General features: G+C 43.9%; 1 protein-coding gene across 3 annotated transcripts in view; it reads right to left on the bottom strand.

The window, feature by feature from the left end:
- ELMO1 (engulfment and cell motility 1) overlaps positions 1-22,098 on the bottom strand; it is a 330,457-nt gene that overhangs the window by 291,692 nt on the left and 16,667 nt on the right. Inside the window, exon 1 of one of the 3 annotated variants that reach the window (XM_081165140.1) lies at positions 18,058-18,185. The exons of the other annotated variants lie outside the window; for them this stretch is intronic. The gene's annotated coding sequence lies outside the window, so the exon portion shown is untranslated. Of the gene's footprint in view, positions 1-18,057; positions 18,186-22,098 lie in introns of those variants that run through there. 3 annotated transcript variants of the gene reach the window in all.

The raw sequence follows: 22,098 nt of genomic DNA, 5'->3' as shown, positions 1-22,098 counted from the left end.
AAGATTTTACCTTCTTGGGCTCCATGATCACGGCAGATGGTGACAGCAGTCATGAAATTAAAAGACGCCTGCTTCTTGGGAGAAAAGTGATGGTAAACCTAGACAGCATCTCAAAAAGCAGAGACATTTCCTTGTCGACAAAGATCCGTTTAGTTAAAGCCATGGTTTTTCCAGTAGTGGTGTATGGAAGTGAAAGCTGGACTACAAAGAAGGCATTGCCGAAGAATTGATGCTTTTTGAATTGTGGTGCTGGAGGAGACTCTTGAGAGTCCCATGAACTGCAAAAAGATCAGACCTCTCCATCCTTAAGGAAATCAGCCCTGAGTGCTCACTGGAAGGACAGATCCTGAAGCTGAGGATCCAATACTTTGGCCACCTCATGAGAAGAAAAGACTCCCTGGAAAAGACCCTGATGTTGGGAGAGATGGAGGGCACAAGGAGAAGGGGACGACAGAGGACGAGATGTTTGGACAGTGTTCTCGAAGCTACCAGCATGAGTCTGACCAAACTGCGGGAGACAGTGGAAGACAGAAGTGCCTGGCGTGCTCTGGTCCAGGGGGTCACAAAGAGTCAGACACGACTAAACGACTAAACAACAACTGTGTAAAAAAGCATATGATGAAACTTTTTGAGGAAGGACAAACAAAATTGGGGCTTATTTCTATAAAGCAGATTGATGGGGGTGGGGAAAATATATTTTGCTGAAGATCACAACAGGATGTAAAAATTAGGGGCCTCAAACCCCTTCACGAAAGAAAGCCTTACCGCATCTCAGGAAGAACACCTCAGTCTCACCATTTCGGTATAAAAGTGATTAGGATACTTCCACTTTGCTTAGAAAGCTGAAATTTCTTCATACAGACCAAATCCAACACACCCCGATGATCAGAAACATGGAATTGCGACAGGAAATTCAAAGGTAACCCTGAAATAGTTCCTACACATGTAGACCATGACACCCTGATTGCGAGTAAGTCCTAGCAGGGACGTTTATGTAGAAATGGGGGGAATGAAGCACACCCCCAATTTCTGAAGTGTTTCTAGACCACCTAGAAAGGCAAGATTTGGTACACATATTTCACAAGCCACACAAGCCCCCTTCATAGGTTAATTGTGCCAAGAGATGGCATCTTAGTTCCATCCCTGATGTCCGTACATTGGGTGGTACTCAAATAAGCCTTACTCAGAGTAGGCCTAGTTGAATACCACCCACTGAATGTGGCCTCTATGGCAAGGAAGCCTATGAGCCTAGGCTTCCCCACTGCAGTGCTCAACCTGTGGCAACACTGGACACAGCGCCAGCTTGCTGCCATAGACCCCTTCATAGGAACTACATATGAATGGAAATGGCTGACAATGGAACACATTTAAGACTTTTGCAATTTAAAGGTATCTCAGAATTCCAGCTCCATGCAAGCCCAAGTGCATGGTTTAGCACCAACACTGAACCAACGGGAGATGAGTTGCTTCTTCGCACACTAGAATTATGAGATTTGGAGAAGACACTTCCACTAGCAGACAGGAATTTGGAAAGGTCTCACAAAATGCAAATTTAATTCCAGCAGCGGGATAAAATTTATAGTTCACGTTCAACCCCAAGCCTGGGCTCATTAATCTCCTTTCACGAGGGACAGGAAACGTGTACTATACACTGCAGTGATATCTTCCTGAAATACCAAGTGAATCACAGTGAAATTGGTTGTACATGGTTATAGTACAATTCTCGGTTTAAAGCTTGAACGTCAGCTCAATCCAGAAGCAGCCAGACTTCATTTACTAACCACACTTCTGGCCTGATTCACTGACAGAAATTGTTGGCATCCTTCTCCCATGAGCAATAACCCTGGATTTTGGTGTGCATGTATCACATGATACTCAAGCAATGCCCTTCCCGCATGATCTACACAGACCTGATTTATCAGGGTCCTGGTTACGCTTTTATAGGTTACCACAACTGTGTGGTGCCTCAGCCATGTGGAAGCTATTTTTATTAGCCTCTTTTTCATTTTCCTCTATGTTCATTTACTCCAATGTAAACATCTGAATCTAACATCTTTTGTAATTCCGAAAGGTAACAACCCTGTAAAATTTGAGGGCTTTCCCTCTTGTTTTGTTTACATGAAAATAAATTTTCCCCCTCATAAGAATAAACAGATTCTAATTCTACCCATTCCAGACAACATGCTATTATGCTGCAAGTCACCAGCTATATGCAAATATCATAAGGCGAATCATTTAAATGCATGTTTGGCATATTTCTTGAAGCTCAGCATGTTTAGATTTTTAAAAGATGAAGGTGGGAGTAGCTAAGACTGCATTTATTACCAAAGGCATAACACAGCGTTCTTTGGTTGTTCACATCACCCATCCCAACTGCCTACTCTGGTAAATTTTCATCAGAAACCATAAATCAGAGTCTACAAAATGAAGAAACCCTTTCGTGAATGTTAGATTGATGTTGGACTGAATCTAAGTGGTTACTAGCTGTAATGATTAAGATAATTGGGGGAAAAAGAAGAAAGAAAGGTGTAAAATTAAGTGAAAATTAAGGGTGAGGATTTGCTGAATGAATAATTTGAATTGGAATACAAAAATGGGAGGTATGAGGAGGTCCGAGAAATAAGTTAAAAGAAAATAAGTGAATGAAATTATATGTGTTTTTAATTTTTGTATTTTTGTTTTTTGTCTTTTTTGTATAAACTTTGAAAGGTCAATAAATATATTTAAAAAACAAAAACAAAATGAAGAAACCCTTTCTTATTTTTTTTTTATCCATAGGGATAAATAATAATAATTCTGAACTGCTTCCCTTTTTATGCTAGCAACAGTTGCCATATTTTATTTCTACAAATGGTCTCTGCCACTCTCTCAGCTGCAGAACTGGATTCAAATGGTCAATACAGCATAACAGGGGAAGGCCTAGCAGCTATTATCAGATTAGCAGAGGTTAGCAGGTTAACAGAAGCTTCCAGAGCAGAGCTTTGACGTCTAACATTGTTAAGAGCAGCTTTGCTTTCCATGTGTAATAGAAGATGTGGTTATATCGAGATTTTAAGCAGGAAAAGACTGTAGTGTAGGAAACTGTAGCATGTAGTGCATGGTATTTTGCAAACAAGTCCTGAAAAGTTATTAGATCACAAAAATGTTTACACAACTATATACCCACATATTTCTATGGTAGTTATTAGAGGCTAACAAGGGGGGGGGAGTGCTCTTTTTGGATTTGCATAGCTTCTTACTTGACAAAGGCTCCAGATCTGCAGAGGATTTCAGTAACATCTTTTATCCACCCTTTCATCCCTCCTAAGTTTGCTTTCAGCAGACAGGGAAGACCTTCCTGCAAACAACATGGAGGAAGCAGCTGCAAAGTGGGAAAGCGGAAAACATTTATGTGCATTCAAGGCACAAACACACATCGCCGTGAACCCGGAAGTGGCAGCCAACGGGGCAAAAACGGCCCTGAAAGAGCGTGAAAACAGTGAAAATAGTGTCTAGCAATCTCATGAGCCTTTGCAGCAAGTGCAATCCCAGAAGCCTTTGCACCGACCTTTGAGGTCTGTGAAGAGTTGGAGTTTCAGCAAGGAAGTTTGGGGGGAGAAATTGTGGTGGAGTTTGGTGGAGTTTCGGTTTTTAAAGCGTTTCAAGAGGTTTAGATGGTGCTTGCAGACTTTTTCAATGGTGTTCCCAATATTCGATTTAACACCCCCACCTCCCCATAAATGGGGAGTTGCCTGTATTAAACGTGGCATGTAGATTTTAATTCATTCATGCTAAACTATGGATCAAAGATTAACCCAGGCTTCATGATTTTCTTATCTCATTGCAAATTGATCTTCAGCCACAACTCCACGAGGGATGAAAGGCTTTTCTTTTCAGAAATTCAAGCGTCAAGCTCTAGAAAGCTGCAAACGAGACAGAAAGCTGCTGCTGTCAATATCTGAGTCCTGCATATTATTGCAGCCTCAGGAGCCTCTCCTAGGAAACGGAGGTCAAGTCTTAGAGGACAGAGATGAGGAACTTGTGGCCCTCCAGATGTGGTTGCACTGTAACTCCCATCACCGCTGACCATTTCGCTATGTTGGCTGGGGTTGATAGAGTTGGTGTCAAACACCATCTAGAGGCCACAAGTTGTCCACCCTTACCTTAAGAGGGTTTGCTTCCTCACTAGGAGGCAAGGTTCAAAATTAGCCAGGAGCCAGGTACATTTTGCACCTGGCTATTGGCCACTTGCGACCAAGTGAAGATGCCTGGGCGCCAGGATGGCACCTGACTTCACCGGAGGTGCATGCCTGAGGATCATGGGATCTTGACTGTTTTCACAGTAATAGCACATCCTGTAGAATTCAATCAGTTATAGTTTATCTGCACAAATCAGAATGATTCTGTTATTCTATGAATTTCAGGAACCAAACTGCTTTTTCCGTGCAGCCTGAGAAGCAGCAGTGAACAAATGTTACAGCTAATTGTTCTAGCTCCCACCCCACTGCCCTGCCCACAGTTGTGAAGAATATTCTCACATTATGAATGGTCCATGTCTCCACTGGTGTTGGAGGAGACTCTTGAGAGTCCCATGGACTGCAAGAATATCAGACCTCTCCATTCTTAAGGAAATCAGCCCTGAGTGCTCACTGGAAGGACACTGAAGCTGAGGATCCAATACTTCGGCCACCTCATGAGAAGAGAAGACTCCCTTGAAAATATCCTGGTGTTGGGAAAGATTGAGGAGAAGGGGACAACAGAGGACGAGATGGTTGGACAGTGTTCTCGAAGCTACAAACATGAGTCTGACCAAACTGCAGGAGGCAGTGGAAGACAGGAGTGCCTGGCGTGCTCTGGTCCATGGGGTCACGAAGAGTCGGACACGACTAAACGACTAAACAACAACAATGTCACCATTAAGAAACAGAGGTAGGAATATACATAGACTGTTTCTGGATAAAGTTCTCAAAGTTCTTAAACGAGCTCAAGGTTGTGAATCTGAACTAGCCAGATGTTTCACTGATCATCACTCACAGTCAGTCCATCATTTGAGAAGGAAGAGTCATCTTGCCCAAAAATGGCAACCAGACATTACGCTTTGGTGACTACAACCTCGGTTTAAGGAGCCATTTGGCGCCTAGCTTATACATCTGATTTTCTAACACTGCTAGTAGGTACGTGTCTGCATCCTCACAGATCGACAAGAGAGGGAATGAGATACACAGATCCCCCCCCCAAAATGTACCTGTGGGACCTCTGGAGCACTTCAGAGAAGGAAGGAGGGAGAAAACCACTTGCACATTTGTAATAGAGAAGGGAGGAAGCAGGACTTGTTTTTGTTTTTCCTCAGGGTCATGTGGGAAAGCAGGCATACATCAACAATCATCCTGAAAGAAGACCCATAAATTCATTCATTCAATCAATCAATCAGTCAATCAGTGTTCCAAAGAATGGATTGGTCTCTATTACGAAAGCAAACAAAGCTGTGTGGCATGAGTGACATTAAAAAGAAGCAGAAACATATATATTGTTCCAGATTATCAATATAGATTGCTTATTTGTGTTATTCCACTGGAAGCCTTCTCTATGAGAAAAGCACAAATCTTCGAAACAAATACATAACGTATTAAAGGAAAACAACCGTCCACGTGCCCTGTCTCTGGGTCAAAAGGCTGCAGCCTTGACTGGAGGGGCTGGGAGATGCTTCCAGGCAGAGACTAGCCCTCATACAACAAGCTCAGGAATGAAAGGTCACCTTCTATCCAAAACAAACACTTTAAACATTGTGATTGGCACGAAAGCCTCTTGTCCCAAGAGTCAACAATAGCCCTTGCGGAGAACCTTAATCCGGTCTTTTAACAGTCTGCCTGATGCTGACTAGCTTCGTGGCCAAGGCGCTATTTTTAATCTACCTCCCGAACCGTCTTGGAAGAGGCCGTGGGCCGGCAAGGCCAGATTCGGAAGCCTCCTACTCTGTAAGCCAGAAAAAGATTACGTTATTAGAGAGGCAAAAATAAATGAGTTATCCTCACATCCCCTTAGCTAGTAGTAATGCACGGAAGGCAGTTGCATTCCATAAAGGAATTTTTAATGCCATACGTGCGACGACACTGGAGCAGCAAAATGTTACAGAAATTGATGGATTTCGTGAAAGGGCATCCATTTACTTCATTTACACTTGCAATAAGATCAGGTTATAGAAAATACTGTATTTTGCAGCTCTGAAAACCCCTCCCCCCCAACCCTCACCCTGCAGTTTTGGTTATTTTTGACCACATTTATATCTTCCACCATGGAACCCAAGAAGTCTCCCAACCCATATCAGAGCTGCTTCTGCAAGGCAAGAGTATTACGCAGTCTGCCCTCAGGCCCTGTATCTAAAAAAAACCAGGAACCTAGTCTGCCACCAACCCATTTAGGCGCTAGCAAGTCGAGACAAAATCCAGGGGAATCCAACCATGCAAATCAAGCAATATTTGATCAGATCTACAGACCCTGATTTGCGGTGGGGATTCACCTAGGCCTGGCATTTTATTTTATTATATTTTTTAATATGTTTTATATTGATTTTCGTACATGGTAAAGATAATACATTCCAAATAAAATACAAAAGAAACAACAAATTACCAAATATGTATAAATCCTTAAATTCCTAAAGAAGACTTGTATTATTTAATTCACAATTTCTTAATTTCTCTATATGACTTCCAACCTCCTCATTGAGGGTTCATCCTCCCCCCTTTTTTATTATCACTGCTTCCATATTCCTTATCTCCATTTCTTTCTTTTATTTTATCTCATATATTCTTTATCTAATTTACAGATTACGGAGTTCAGTCAAAGTATGTCCAGCTTTCACTTGTGGACAATGTTTAATTGAATATTCTTTGTAAATTCCCCAATTTTTTTTATACCTTTGGGTTGACTGTCTCCTAATCGTCTCAGTGATTTTTGCTAATTCAAGATATTCAAGCAGTTTTATTTTATTTTTAAATGCCCCACTGCACTCTTAAAAATAATAATATTCGGAAGCACATGATGTGGTGATGGCCACCAGCTTAGGGCAATTTTTCCGAAAGGATTCTTTATTTTAACTTTAAAATATTCGCAGTTTTCTGACTGACCACAGGTCAGGCTTCAAGAAAACTGGGACACAACAGACACAATATTCCGCTGGGTTTTTTCCGGCCCTTTCCTAGTGTTATGTACTGAGTTGAATAGGATCCAAATTGCAGCAGGCTGATTGGTCCTAGAACAATAGGATTCCGAATGCAGCAGTCTGATTGGTCCGCAGGAGCCACCCAGTCCAACTCCAGGTGGAAGTGAATCCGCAACATGATTGGCTTACAGGAGAATCCTGGAACTAGCCAATCACGTGGGGCCCATTGTGTAAATAATGTATATAAAGCAGACATTTCGGGGGAACTTCCATTCCTCACTACTATGAGCTGAATAAAGAGCATGAAATCCACTCTCGACTCCGTGTATATTTCACCTAGGCTTGCCTCAGAAGCTGTAGACCCAAATAAGAGGCCTAGAAAAAAGGAGATCCAAGAAAAAGGAGGGGGACAAAAACCTGGTGCGGATGGCGGAAGGGAGCTGAAAGGGGATCCAGGAAACAAACACAAAGTGGGGGGGGATGAAAATGGAGCTGGGGGGTTGTCTCTCCCCTGAAGTATCCCTCAAAAGTTGCCCCTCGGTGTATTCTTCTGAATATTAACTGCCTACCAGTGGTGAGATGGGCAGAGACAAACCCACATCAAGGATCCCAATTCTCCCCTACAGGAGAATCTTAAATAAATAACCATCATTTATTTTTTAAATATTTACAACCCACTTTTCTGACTGGCAGCAGGTCAGGTTTCAAGGCAGCTACACATAAAAGACTGGGGTGCCACAAACACTACATGCATACATAGGTAAAGGTAAAGCTACACATAAAAGACTGGGGTGCCACAAACACTACATGCATACATAGGTAAAGGTAAAGGGACCCCTGACCATTAGGTCCAGTCGTGACCGAATCTGGGGTTGCGGCGCTCATCTCACTTTATTGGCCGAGGCAGCCGGCGTACAGCTTCCGGGCCATGTGGCCAGCATGACTAAGCCGCTTCTGGCAAATCAGAGCAGCGCACGGAAATGCCGTTTACCTTCCCGCCGGAGCGGTACCTATTTATCTACTTGCACTCACTTTGACATGCTTTCGAACTGCTAGGTGGGCAGGAGCAGGGACCGAACAACGGGAGCTCACCCCGTCGCGGGGATTTGAACCACCAACCTTCTGATCAGCAAGCCCTAGGCTCTGTGGTTTAGACCACAACACCACCCACGTCACATACATACACACACACACACACACACACACACACACACACACGGGAACTGTGACTGCTGAAAGTATCAAGGGAACAATGAAGTAAAGTGCTCGCTCTCCCCCCCCCTCCCCAGCTTTTAGGATATTACTGCTGTTGAAATTAGGATACAGCAAGTGATAGGAGTCTGTTGCCTTCGTATCGTGCTTGAGATTCCGTTCCTCAGGGACGTCTAGATAAAGCGTTGGTCCGAATTAGGAATCCTCCTATTTTTCTAATATCCCAAATATGCAGCAACTGCCTCCATGGATGCTACTTCCTCCACTGGACTGCATTCCCTGGGCTCACTTTGGAGTGATTTACTGTGCCTGACCCAGCCCTGTGTTGCATTTGAACAAACACCTGGCAATTACATTAACCGCACAGAAAGGCAGTTGTACAGTTTTACCAAGGCTAAAGGCTAATCTCTCTAGTAGTTTGACCTGCTAGCAGGACCATTAGGCAAAGGAGCCTGCAAAGAAACACGTTTCAAATATATGAAAATGTAGTGTGGAGATCTACTGGGAACACAATTGAGGGGGTGCTAAAGGTAAAACTATGAATGGACGAAACTGTGCTTTGAATTCACCAAAGACATCAAAGTCTCAAGATAAACCAAACGGGAACGAAAAGAGACATTAAAAGCTAAATTGGAGCAAGTTCATAAAAAACACTAGAAAAACCTTTCATTCCCGCTTATACTCAATGAGGGACCAAGAAACATAGTTGTTATACCAATTTTTTAATCTCAGCAGTCTTAGATGGGAAATCCCTACAGGAACAGGGATGCACGTTGCCCTCCAAAACACACGCAGAGACCTGGTACCAATAATCTCCCCCATCGTTGAGAGGTGACAGTCACACAATATATTCTGTGCTAAAGCACCCCAGTCCATTAATTCAAGATGGGTTCAGGAGCTACATTTCTACACAGGGGGTTTTGCTTCTAGGACTGGAAAGAACAATGGGATTCCTTTGCAGAGGCTCTCTTTGAGACAAAGGCACAGTGTCCCTATAAAAAAAATTGGCAAATCGCTAAAGCCAAATCAGCAGCAAATAACTCAACGTCAGTTTTCCTCGTTTTATAGCAGTGGGCTGTCAAATCCCTATGTTTATACATCTGTCTTCCTCCACAGCTGCTGGCTGACTCCTCGGCAAGTTACCCAGTACGGGATGTGATATAACACTCACTAGGGCTTCACCATGCTATGTGCCAGCTCATCCCCAAAATCTGGCCTCAGCCTGCCTAGAGTCTCGCTTGCTCACCTGCTCTCCCTAGTTGTGCCATTGCCTTTTGACTGAACTGCACCAGAAACTCCCAAAAAGCTGAATAAAGGAAGCAGAGAAGTCCAAGAGGTGGGGGAGGTACTGGAAGGAGATCTGAAAGACATGAAAGCTGTAGTTCTCAAAGTGTGCGGCATGCCACACTAGTGTGGGCAGAGAGGGTGGCAAGTGGGGCAAGAAGATTCAAGGACCATCAAAAGAACATTTAAACATCTCCTTAGGGTAGAAGGTCAAGAATTATGGGAGTTGTAGTCCTGTAACATCAGGAGAACCACAAGTTAGTCACCTTTGATTTAGAGCAGGCATAGGCAAATTCCACCCTCCAGGTGTTTTGGGACTACAACTCTCATCATCCCTATCTAACAGGACCAGTGGTCAGGGATGATGGGAATTGTAGTCCAAAACATCTGGAGGGTCAAGTTTGCCTATGCCTGATTTAGAGTCCTGGATCAGCAAACTCTGCCTAAATGGAGGGGCTGAGGTAGAATACCTCCAGAGACAACGTCTGCACATAGCTTGAGGAAAACTGATATACCAAGATCCTTACAATGAGGGAAATGCCGGGGCAAAGAATTAATAATTCCCAAAGGTATCAATAGAAAATGATGCCAGTAACATGCCAAACATGGCGTGTTACTGGCATCACCATTCTGTAGTTGGCTTCAACCCTGCAACCTCATTCTGTGGTGGGCCTCAGTAATATTCAGCCTTTCTAATGAGGCCCGGAGGGTAGAATATTTGAGAAACCTTGGTCTAAGAGACGTGGAGGAAGTCAGGTGACACCAGAGAGGAAAGGTAGCTTTAGTAGGAATTATGGTTTTGTGCCACCCCTAGCAGCATGTCTGCCAAAGCCTTCCACCGAAAGAGAAGATGCATCTAAGTTAGTATGCTGACCTTGTCTCATCCACAGCAAATGCACACACCTGATACTGGGGGAACGAAGAAGCAGGAGTTGGCAAAGGAAGCTGCAGTGCACCAAACTGTTTCGTTCTTTCCAAATGGATATTCAAAGAGGGAATGAGGCTATGCAGTGAGACTATCCCCAAACTCCGAGAAATTAAAAGGGTCATTTGCCTAGTCCTAGGCAATGGGTGTCTTCACTGACTCCGACTCCAGACAAGACTTTGCAGCTTCAATTCCCAGCTGCTGCAATGGAAAAACTAAGGGGAAAGGGGATGCTTAATTCTTCCCTTTGCAAACACTTCCCCCCCTGAATTTCCCACAGGGTTACAGAACAGTGTTGAGAAGTAAGCACGGGTTTCCAACAGAGGCAGCGGAGACAGGGATGCTCTATAGCGTGCACATGGGCCCTCAAATACCGAAGAACAACATCCCACTTTTGCCAAGTACCTCAGAGAAGTTTGGACACGGTAGCTCTGCAAGAAGAGTGAACTAAATTAATTAGAAAGTTGCACTTATTTCTCTGGGGAGGCGGGGGAAATAGGTAGAGATCTGACCCAACACAACTTTTTACTGTTGACTTTTGCACCCTTCAATAACCCTAACATTCAGCAAAACCAAAACACATTTGCCCATAAAACTAAAATCAGGCAGTTGCCACGCTGGCATGTTTAAATGCAAAGCTAGCACAGATGGAATTAATAGACACTACATTTTTATAAAAACACACACACACACACACACACTGAAGTTAAGCTGTTGTTTCCACCAACCTCGCACAAATGTGTTTCTTTCTTTCTTTCTCTCTCTCTTTCTTCATTCATTATTGTTTTAAATGTAAAGAACAGAAAGCATTTGTTTTCCTCCCCCATCCCAACCGTCTTATGACTGGCAGCATTCGAAGGGAACAGAACAAAGGACGCCCCACACACCAAGAGAAACAAAGCCCTTCTTACACAACAATTCAGCAAGACTGCTTCCTATAAGCAATCTCAGATGTACCGCCCTCTCTTTTTGAAAATGACAGAGGAGTGTAGAATTACATCCGGGCATACAATTAAAAAGGAGTTCCTGTACTTTTGAAGAGATTATTGTCCACACAGAACTAAACAGCAAGAGTCCCTTCTGTCTATATAGGTTCAACCTGCCCCAATGGCCAAGCATGGCTCTTTCAGTGCAGAGGGTTTTTGAGCACGCCAAAGTGTGCAAAGGCACCAGCACCTGTTGAATCGGCACCTTCCTCTTCTTATTCATGTGCAAAGGCCTCCGTGTGACCCCACATGGAACTGAAAACTACCAGTAAAGCTGAAAATGAAATCTCATTACCCTGGGTTTATGGTAACTCCAACAGGGATGAATAAAAAAAGAGAAATGATCAGATTTCATGATAGGTCACAGCAATGAACTCATCTGATGATGAAAGCCACTTGTGAACAGGAGTCTTTTAGGCCCCAAATCTCACCTTCTTAACTTTGGGAGCTTTGAAAAGAGATACAAGGAAAACCTTTGGGAAGGAAATCTCTATTACACGATCCTTAATTCAAGAAGATATGCCTCAAGATACACAGGTTCTTGCCCACTCTTGGCCACAAGGACATCCTGTACGTGAGGAAATTGAACAGTCTGGATTCTTTCCGGACTGAAATCCAGAATCAGATCAGTCTATAGCTGCTATAGGTAGATATCGCCGCTCAGGAATGATAACTCCAATTAACAGGCCTGCCCACCTTTACATCGCCAAACAAGAGCATTTCATCCCACTGTGTGGCATTCGCAGCACATTCCTGAGAAAAGACATACAGTGGTACCTCGCAAGACGAATGCCTCGGAAGACGAAACACTCGCAAGATGAAAGAGTTTTTCAATTTTTGAGTTGCTTCGCAAGACGAATTTCCCTATGGGCTTGCTTTGCAAGACGAAAACGTCTTGGAAGTTTCTTTCCTTTTTCTTAAAACCGCTTGAAGAGGTGCAGTTGCGACTTGACCGTGCTTCGCAAGACGAAAAATTCGCAAGACGAAAAAACTCGCAGAACGAATTAATTTCGTCTTGCGAGGCACCACTGTATTTTCAAATTGTTTGATATAATGGCCACGTTCACACATCACACTTCAACCAAACTATTGATTTAGCAGGAACATTTTGGCTGGTGAGGAGGAAATCACAGCCACTTTGCTCCTTCGTGGGCTGTTTAGTGTGGCCTGGCAGCTCAGCCAAGGTTTGGTTTCGCACAGGCCGGAAAACCAGATGTTGCTGGACTCCCAACTCCCATCAGCCCCAGCCAGCCACTTCAGGGATGGGATTTGTGGTGTAGCAACATCTGGAAGGCCAAAGGCTCCTCAGAACTGGCTAAGAACATCATCCAAACTCAGGAACGTGTAGGGCAACCAATGTTGCCCCCTCAAATGTGGATGATGGGGAACATAAGCAATGGCAAGGGCCAAATACAGCCCCGCTCTGCCACCCCACATGACTCTGCATAGTTCCATCCTTATTTCAGACATCGGTTTACACCGGTATATCGTGATTATCACAGTGCTGAAAACCAGGTATCGCCCATCCCTCCCACACACCTTCTGCATCCCTCATCCAGGCAAACGAGATACATTATCATGGTTCAAAGAAACATTCCAGGTAGGCAAAAGAACTTGAGGGTTGCGCTGAAGCTGTGCCAGGTGAAAAGTGTGGCCCGGGCAAAAGGTAAATGGCCTGAGGAAGGAACTGGGCCTGGGAAAGAGGTTCACGGGCTGGACAGAGAGGCTTGGGGGGTGCATTCGGACCCTGGGGCTGAGGCTGCACACCCTTGTTTTACCCCTAATAACTTCCCCCAATTTCTGAAGTAGCCAACACTCATTACTCTTATGTGAGGACATATAGGGTTGCAGGCTATGCAAAGATGCACACCCACAACAACAAAGAAAGGAATTAAACATCACAGATAGAAGACTGATGAAAATGCCTCTATTCTGATGGTAGTTATTGCCGCTTTCCCACTAACAATGTTCTATTTACCATGACCAAACAGCAGCCGTTTAGCTTCTTCATTATTCTTAAAGGAGGACTGGAACCCTTATTTTTTGCAGAGAAGGTAGAAATGCTAGACCAGTCTTGTCTTCCACCTTATTCTTTTCATTTTGCACTCTGAGTTGAACAGCAAGGTTTGGAAGCCGACCTTTTCTTGAAAATCCTGCACCAGCACAAAAGCAGACAAAATAGCTGTACTGGGAGTGCAGTTACAACTCGGAGGAGATTGACAGCTGGTCCTGTTCAGGACGGTTAACACAGCAGGGGCTTCTTATGTCAGGCAACAGAAGCCGCCTCTCTAGACAACACACAGCAAAAGAATTCTCAATTATGCTAGAGTACTTTCAACTTGCGGCTTCTGTAGTTTCAAGAGACACTGCTGCTGATTTTGCCTGTAATACTAGACAACAATTTCCTCTGATTCACAAACATAAAGGGTCAGAGAGGTTCTAGCAAGATGTGCTGCTACCCACAGCCCAGAACTCTGCACACATGTTTTTGGAAGGTTAATGGTAGTTAAAAGATACTGAAGTTAGTGATCACTCCAACTCTGTTTAAATCAAAACAGGGAAAATTTGCTATTGGCTTCAGTTACTCTAGGAGCCCATCATTCATTAAAGTCATCAAAACTAAAATAATATATCTAACGATTATCCCATGGTGTGGATACACATCTTGTTTTCTACAGTGGTGCCCCGCAAGACGAATGCCTCGCAAGACGGAAAATTCGCTAGACGAAAGGGTTTTCCGTTTTGGAGGTGCTTCGCAAAACGAATTTCCTATGGGCTTGCTTCGCAAGACGACAATGTCTTGCGAGTTCCTGCTGGTTTTTTTCCCTTCCCCCCCTTTTTCTAAGCCGCTAATCAGCTGATCCGATCAGCAGATAAGCCGCTAAAAGCCGCTAAAAGCCGCTAATAGCACTAATCTGCTAATCCGTCAATGGGCTTGCTTCGCAAGACGAAAAAACCGCTAGACGAAGAGAATCACAGAACTGATTCTTTTCGTCTTGCGAGGCACCACTGTACTTGGGAAGAACAGAACTAGGGTATTAACTTGGTAGAACAAACTTGCTACAGGAAACACCAATATTTTTCATAGCACCCAATTTGACCTGCAACAGAACCTTCTCCATTCCAGAGGTCAACAGTTAGAACAGAAATACTCTGATCTAAAATTGATAGTTACACTCCACTTCTAGTTTACAGAAATATATGAGGCGGTCAAACTGTTCCTGGGCTTGGCCACTTCAGACGGCAGGTGGACACTGTGTAATTGAATGCTATCCTATTAAAATAAAGCAAAACCCTATACAGAGAAAATAAAATCCAAGGAAGAAAAAAATCTAGCTGAAATTCTGATAGAATGCAGGAAGTTTTTCAAATGTGCCCAGGAGCAAATTTTTAGCACCTCACCTGCTGCTTGTGTGAAAACAAGGCCAGAGAAAGAACCATCTAGCGCTTTCCTAAGGGGTAGAAACTAAGAGCACAGGGACCACACTATTTAAAAGCACCAATATGCAGACATTTGAGAGTATAGTTGTATGTATGGTTGTATTGTTTAAAAACTAAACTGGTTTGGTCTGATCTCTGGATTCAGTTGGTGTTCACGTATGTAAATAATATACAGTAAATATGTTACCGATACCTGTTCTTCTACATACAACTACAATAATAAAAATACAATTAATAACAATAATTCAGAAAGCCTTATGCAATTAAGGCTAAAACTAGGGGAGACTTAATGGAGAAATTACTCAAACAATAATTAAAAGCATGTTGAAGCTTTCCAAGATGCATGCTTTCAAGAAAAGAGAGGGTAATAGGCCTGACAGTTAAGATTGAAGAGTTTTTCAGAGCTGCGTTGCCACAACTAAAAAGACCCTGTCTCTCATGCACACTCTCCAAGCCTCAAAGACTGCTCAAGAGATCCTTAATGAAACCTGGTTCCAGATTCACACCAGAACTTCAAACTTGGCATTGGAAAAAACCAGGTGACCAAAGAAGCTGATTTAAGCCCCAAGTTATATGCCCTGATAGGCAAGCGCCAGATAAAAGCCTCATCATTGCATTTTGGATCACCTAAAATTTCTGGGCTTTTTTGAATAGCGGTGCCATGAAGACAACATTGCAAGAATTTAGTCTGGAGGTAACTACAGCAATGGATATCTGAAAATATGTTCCCAAAGTTATTATACTTTGAGATGAGCATAAGATGTAAAAGAGCTAAATTGCAAGTTTTCATTGAATTTTATTCACTGCAGTCCAATATGTTGGCAATTAATTTAATGTTTTAATGAGCTAGAATGGCTTAAGCAGGTGTTTAATAGAGATGCTTAGTCAGTTATTATTAAGTTCCTGATATTTTATAGACCGTGATGCTGGGAAAACGGCAGACTGCATACAGAAATTTCCATTATCTCAATTTATCAGCAATCTCTGTAATTATTTTTCAAGTAAAGCAATATGAAATGAAGTGCCAAAAAGCTTATTAATCCAATTTCTTTCTCATGGGCATAAAAGGGTGTTTATAGCCTCTCCTCCTGCACAGCCCATTATTTAAAATGGATGGTGCACAGTTTAAAAGACAGAAATTCACCTTTGCCCTTTATATGCACAGTTCATTAAAGACTTCCATAACGCTTAGCATTTGTATATTGCTTTAGTGTTCAAACTGCTTCAGAGTCATTCTCTCGGTAACCCTTTTAACAATCCAGTAAGACAGGTCACTCTTATCCACATATTACAGACGGATGGCTAAGCAATAGCAACTTGCCCGAAGCTGCCTGCAGCCTTCATTAGGGCTGGTTTCCAACATCGTGATATGTCACCAGCTAAACATTGTGATATATTGATATATCACGATGTCTGAATTAAGGATGGAGCTATGTAGAGGCATTGGTCGGCTTCACGGTTTTCCCCACATTGTGATTTTTGCATAGCACACACATGATTCACAATATATTGCCAGGCCAAAAATTATGAAACCAATATCATGATATGGACTTCAAATCAGTTTTGGAAGATATATTCATGTTTCGCCCAGCCCTGGCCTTCGCAGCCAAGGTAATACTTGAACCAGGGATTTTCTTACCTGCTACAATACACTGGATCTCTGTTGTTTCGTTGACTCAGAGAATTATAGGGATATGACAAGTCATGTACCTTGGTTCTCAAACGTAATCCATTCCGGAAGTCCGCTCAAGTTCCAAAACGTTCGAAAACCAAGGCACGGCTTCTGATTGGCGCAGACACCCCAGAAACAATAGCCAACAGCTGCATCAGACATTCAGCTTCTGAAAAACGTTCAAAAACCAGAACACTTCCGGGTTTTCAGTGTTTGGGAGCCAATTTGTTCGTCAACTAAGCCGTTCGAGAACCAAGGTTTCACTGTAGTTCAATCTCATAGCCCTTCAAAACCTGCATGTATTTCTTGTAAGCAGCTCCAGCAATTCTGCGCACTCCGCTGCCATGTGCCCTGCACCACTACATGCCTCTAGCAGCTCTAAAAATGGACTATGCGCTGCATTCTGTTTTGTTACTGCGCTTTCACATAAAACCATCTATGCGCTAACGTTCACTATAAGGCCACTCTCACACACAAGCAACACTGGCTTGCTTTGGGGAGGTTGGGAGGTGGGGGAGCAAAACAATGATAAAACTGGGGTTACCGTACTTTTCCGTCTATAAGATGCTTCCTTGTATAAGACATCCCCTCCCTCATTTTGGGGGACTAAATTTTAAGAAAATGAGGGGAGATGGCCCAAAGTTGTTGAGCCTTTCCCCCCACGCAGCTGCGGGCAAGAAACACACCCTGGATCTTTTCCCGTGCGCAGCGACATCGGGTGAATTTGCGCTCCCTCCAGCCACCCGGTTTGCAGGAGCGCAACCTCCCCCGATGCCGCTATGCAGGGGAAACGAGATCGCTCCCCACTTGCTGCAGCATCGGGGAAGGCACGCTCCCGCCAACCGAATGGCTGGTGATGCGGCACTCCCCCCTCCCCCGCCATACTACTATCCATGCATTGGACGACCCGTTTTTTGACGTGCTTTTTGAGTCAAAAAATCTCATCCAATACACAGAAAAATATGGTAATTTACATTAAGAAGAGTCCAGTTGGACCAGTCCAATCTAGTTATAGTGTGGTGTAGTGGTTAAGAGTGGTAGACTCATAATCTGGTGAACCGGGTTCGCGTCTCCGCTCCTCCACCTGCAGCTGCTGGGTGACCTTGGGCTAGTCACACTTCTCTGAAGTCTCTCAGCCCCAATCACCTCACAGAGTGTTTGTTGTGGGGGAGGAAGGGAAAGGAGAATGTTAGCCGCTTTGAGACTCCTTCAGGTAGTGATAAAGCGGGATATCAAATCCCAACTCTTCTTATAGAATCATAGACCTTGAGCCAGTCATAGCCTCTTAACATACCTCAGAGGGTTGTTGTGCGGATTAATGGGGGGAGGATAACTATGTACTCATTGGGGGTGGGAAAGGTGGCACATATAAATGCAATAAATATGCTCTTCTGCTTACCCGCTTAAGGAAGCTGGAGGTGCCAGCCAGATGGCGATGTCAGTCATCAGCCTGGCACCCAGAGATCTCCATGTGGTCGCAGCTGGAGTCCAATCAAGCGCCCCAGGACCCTGTTGTGCAGTCCATGTGCTAAGCTTGCAGCATAGTTCTACTCTGACAACACAGACCTTCAGGTACCTAAACAGAGTCCCCGTTGTGAAGAGACATTGTGATGCTTGAAAGACAGCTTGGCTCTGGAATCCTCGACAAAGTCCGCATGACTCAGCTCAAAGCGGAGGAAATGTTACGGAGCACATTAGTAAGAATGATCTAGAGAAACCGCTTCAGTGTTTCCCAGGCAGACGCAGAATCTAACCCATTTCACCCGCCCCACCTTCCGCTAGCTGCTACCACAAGCCTACACAAGGAGGAACCCACTAACTGAAAACAGCTTTCCAGGGGTTCAGTAAGCCTCTGGTTTCTCCTGCCTGTGGCTACAAAAGCCAGATTGGTCAATCACCTGAAAAGTCACAACACTTGGTTCTCTAAGCCTTTGGCTTAGTGGGTCCCCCGTCTTGCTTTCTGGTTTCCTTTTGGCTTCTTCCATCAAGAACGAACTGCCCTTCCGCTTAATCTGCTTCATAGCCTGAAACACCTTGAAGCAAAATGATGGGTTTTCATGTTGGAAACATCGGAAGCTGACTTCTAAAACTCAAAACTGCGGCAGCAAAATTCACGTCGGGACTTTAGTGGCCATTAATACCTGCTGCTTCCCTGGGAAGTCCGCTCGTGTGCAACTTTCGGAGCTAGAGAAGGCAGCATTTCTCCTGTAACTATCACTCATTAAACAATACTTCGGGCCAATACTTAGAGCTGCTCATGTTTCATTCACGGCATAATCCTGCATGCCTTCAGATAGTAATACAACAAAAGCCACTGTCAGCAGCAAAGAGATAATGAGTGTTTTTGTCAAGACTACTGAAAAGCATCTTGTATTATGCAAACATTTCAGTAATAAGAAAAGAAGCCTGCATATCCCTACATAATATTGTTACTTCAGTAGCAAATGGTTCAAAATCTGCTTGCCGAACAGTATTAATTTCTCTTGAACGTCATATTAAGCAGACTAATGCAGCTAGTTTTCGATGGCAGCCTGTGCAAATACTTAAAGAGCCAAGATAATGCCTTATCAGCAATTTGGCTAACAAAACCTCCTAGCAGTGGTGAACAATTCAGGAACAGGCTTCCCCACCAGAGCCGAATTCCTTCCCTCAATGCAGAGTTAAGTGGTTCATCATCAACACGTACAATATTATTGATATTTATTTGTAAAGAGTAAGATGAGAGATCCCCGCCCCTAGGGGCTTACAATCCAGAAATCAAAATAAGGGATAAAAAGGGAGAATAAGGTTAAAACACTTAGCTGCTTAACCAGCATCAGATACAGCAGCTTGCAATAGGAAATAGAACTGATTGTGACCCAGCTACACAGTTTTATCTCTTCACTGAACTACAATTCTCACATTTTTCTTCACTTTCCACTGCCAGTTAATTGTCCCTTATCCCTTTCTCGTTTCTCTAGTCAAGCTCTCTTCTCTGCCTCCTCAACTGCCCATTTAGCTGCAAGATGCATAGGAAATATTCATGAATATCTGTGAAAAGTATTACACTGGAATTCAAAACCCATGTCAAGTTATGCCCTTAGATTATAAACCGCATTCCATTTTTATATTCAGTACAAGTTACCACAAGTGTTACCGGGGGTGGGGAACACACCCTGAAATGGTAGCAAGAGGAATATAAATTTTCAGATGCCTAAGAAAAAGGTTATCTTGACTTAAAGCAAGACGAAGGGCAAATTTTCTGCTGAATTGGACAGACACTACAATAAGCAATGAGTTAAGTTACAGGGGAGTCAAAGGAAGAAATTTCTGCTTCTGGAAACATCAAGAAATGGACAGAATTAAAGTTAAGAAAACACAAGTGTCAGGGGCAGCTTGTCCCGGATTTGAGGACCGACCTAGTTCTATTTATCATGTTCTTATTCTGCCTTTCCTCCAAAGTCCTCAGGGCAGCCTATTCATTTTTTCTCCATTTTTATCTTCACAGGCACCCTGTGGGGCAGGTCAGATGGAGAGACTGTGACTGTCTGAAACACGTTTTTCTGTTATTCCAGCTGCGGTAGTTCAGGGGTGGGGAATCTTGCACCCAGGGGCCAAATGTTGACCCATCGCTGTCATGCGGGCCCCTCCCTTAAAATTCCCCGTGTGAGAATGCGGCTCTCAGGATCAAAAATCCTGCCTCCCACCCCCTGCTCTGACGGAACATTTATTGCATCCAGACCCAATTCTGGGGGGGACTTTTTGCACACATAAAGCAGAGCCTCTCTTGCGCCTCAATCCTATGCGCATGTACCTGGAAGCAAGACACAGTGGGCCTTGCATCTGAGTAAACACACGTAGGGATGCACTGCTCACAACTGGCACCACGACTTTCCCACATTATGTACCTGCGGACCAAAAAATCTTGCTGGTGCATAAGGCAACTCTCAGACTCACTAACAAATGGTCCTCGCTGCGATGGGGACGGCTTGAAAACCAGACAAGATCCAGAGTTCCAAAGAGTTCCTGCTAACTGAAAGCAAATGCGAAGGCTATGTACACATTACAGTGATGGCTACTACTAATAATAATAATTTATTATTTATACCCCGCCCATCTGGCTGGGTTTCCCCAGCCACTCTGGGCAGCTTCCAACAAAACAGTAAAGTACAATAACCTATTAAACATTAAACGCTTCCCTAAACAGGGCTGCCTTCAGATGTCTTCTAAAAGTTTGGTAGTTGTTTTTCTCTTTGACATCTGGTGGGAGGGCATTCCACAGGGCAGGTGCCACTACCAAGAAGGCCCTCTGCCTGGTTCCCTGTAACTTGGTTTCTCGCAGCAAGCTTCTCGCAGCAAACTTGGCCCTCCAGCTGTTTTGGGACTACAACTCCCATCGTCCCTAGCTAACAGGACCAGTGGTCAGGGATGATGGGAACTGTAGTCCCAAAACAGCTGGAGGGCCAAATTTGGCCATCAGTGCGATTAGTAGCTTTAAAAATGTAGCAAGTTCACCCCACCCGCGTTTCATCACTTTTTTACTTCTTCTTCTTGTTTGGTGATCACTCGTAGCCGAGTAAGATTGTCTTCCATAAGCACGGTGTTAACAATGAGTCCGTAAGTGACTGTAGAGGCCAATTCTGGACCCACACGTCCTTCCACAGTGGGGACATTGGATCCTGGGCAGCAGTTGATCACGGTGTGGATTTGCCAAGCGTGCCTTCCTCTTAGCACGTTTCTCCCTTGCGTTCCGAGTTCGACACCAGTGGTGACATCGTCACCAGATGGCATTACTATATTTGCTTCCCCGTGCTAAACTCCTATTCAATGAAGCAGTCGTCTGCGCATAAGGAAAAATGCACCAAGCAGCAGTATTTCTCAGGAAGATGCAGGATACGTATAAATTTTGATAAGCCTCATGTGTACTTTGCTTCAAAAATCAGCAGCAGGAGTGCGTCGGATCTGGAGCAAAAGGCAACGAAAACACAGCCGAAAGCTTCTCAACTCCTCCTCCCGTCAACCAGGCGAAGAAGAGGGCAGAGGAGAAGGTATTACCGGATCAGGCTTTCCCAAACTTGGGTCTCCAGCTGTTTTTGGACTGCAACTCCCACCATCCCTAGCTAGCAGGACCAGTGGTCAGGGATGGTGGGAGTTGTAAGTCCAAAAACAGCTGGAGACCCAAGTTTGGAGAACCAGGCGCTAGACCAGGGTTTTGCCTGGCTTGCAAACAGGACTGAGTAGGACTGTACAAAAGCAGGATAGAAAAACTTTCAACAGTAAGAAGAACGAAAAAGGGTGGTCAGTATCAGCCAGTATCAGTCAACAAGACAGAAACAAAGTTTGCCGTGATTTCTTTAATTATTATAAGCCATATTTTATATGGTCACTTAAGTGAATGAAACACATTTCAAGCTGTATACTCAGAGTACTGTTTTGGGGTTTATTTTAAAGGATTAAAAAG

The sequence above is a fragment of the Podarcis bocagei genome (genome assembly GCF_964188305.1).
Source record: "Podarcis bocagei genome assembly, chromosome: 12".
In the NCBI taxonomy this organism is placed as follows: Eukaryota; Metazoa; Chordata; class Lepidosauria; order Squamata; family Lacertidae; genus Podarcis; species Podarcis bocagei.
This window is presented reverse-complemented; position numbering and strand designations above follow the sequence as displayed.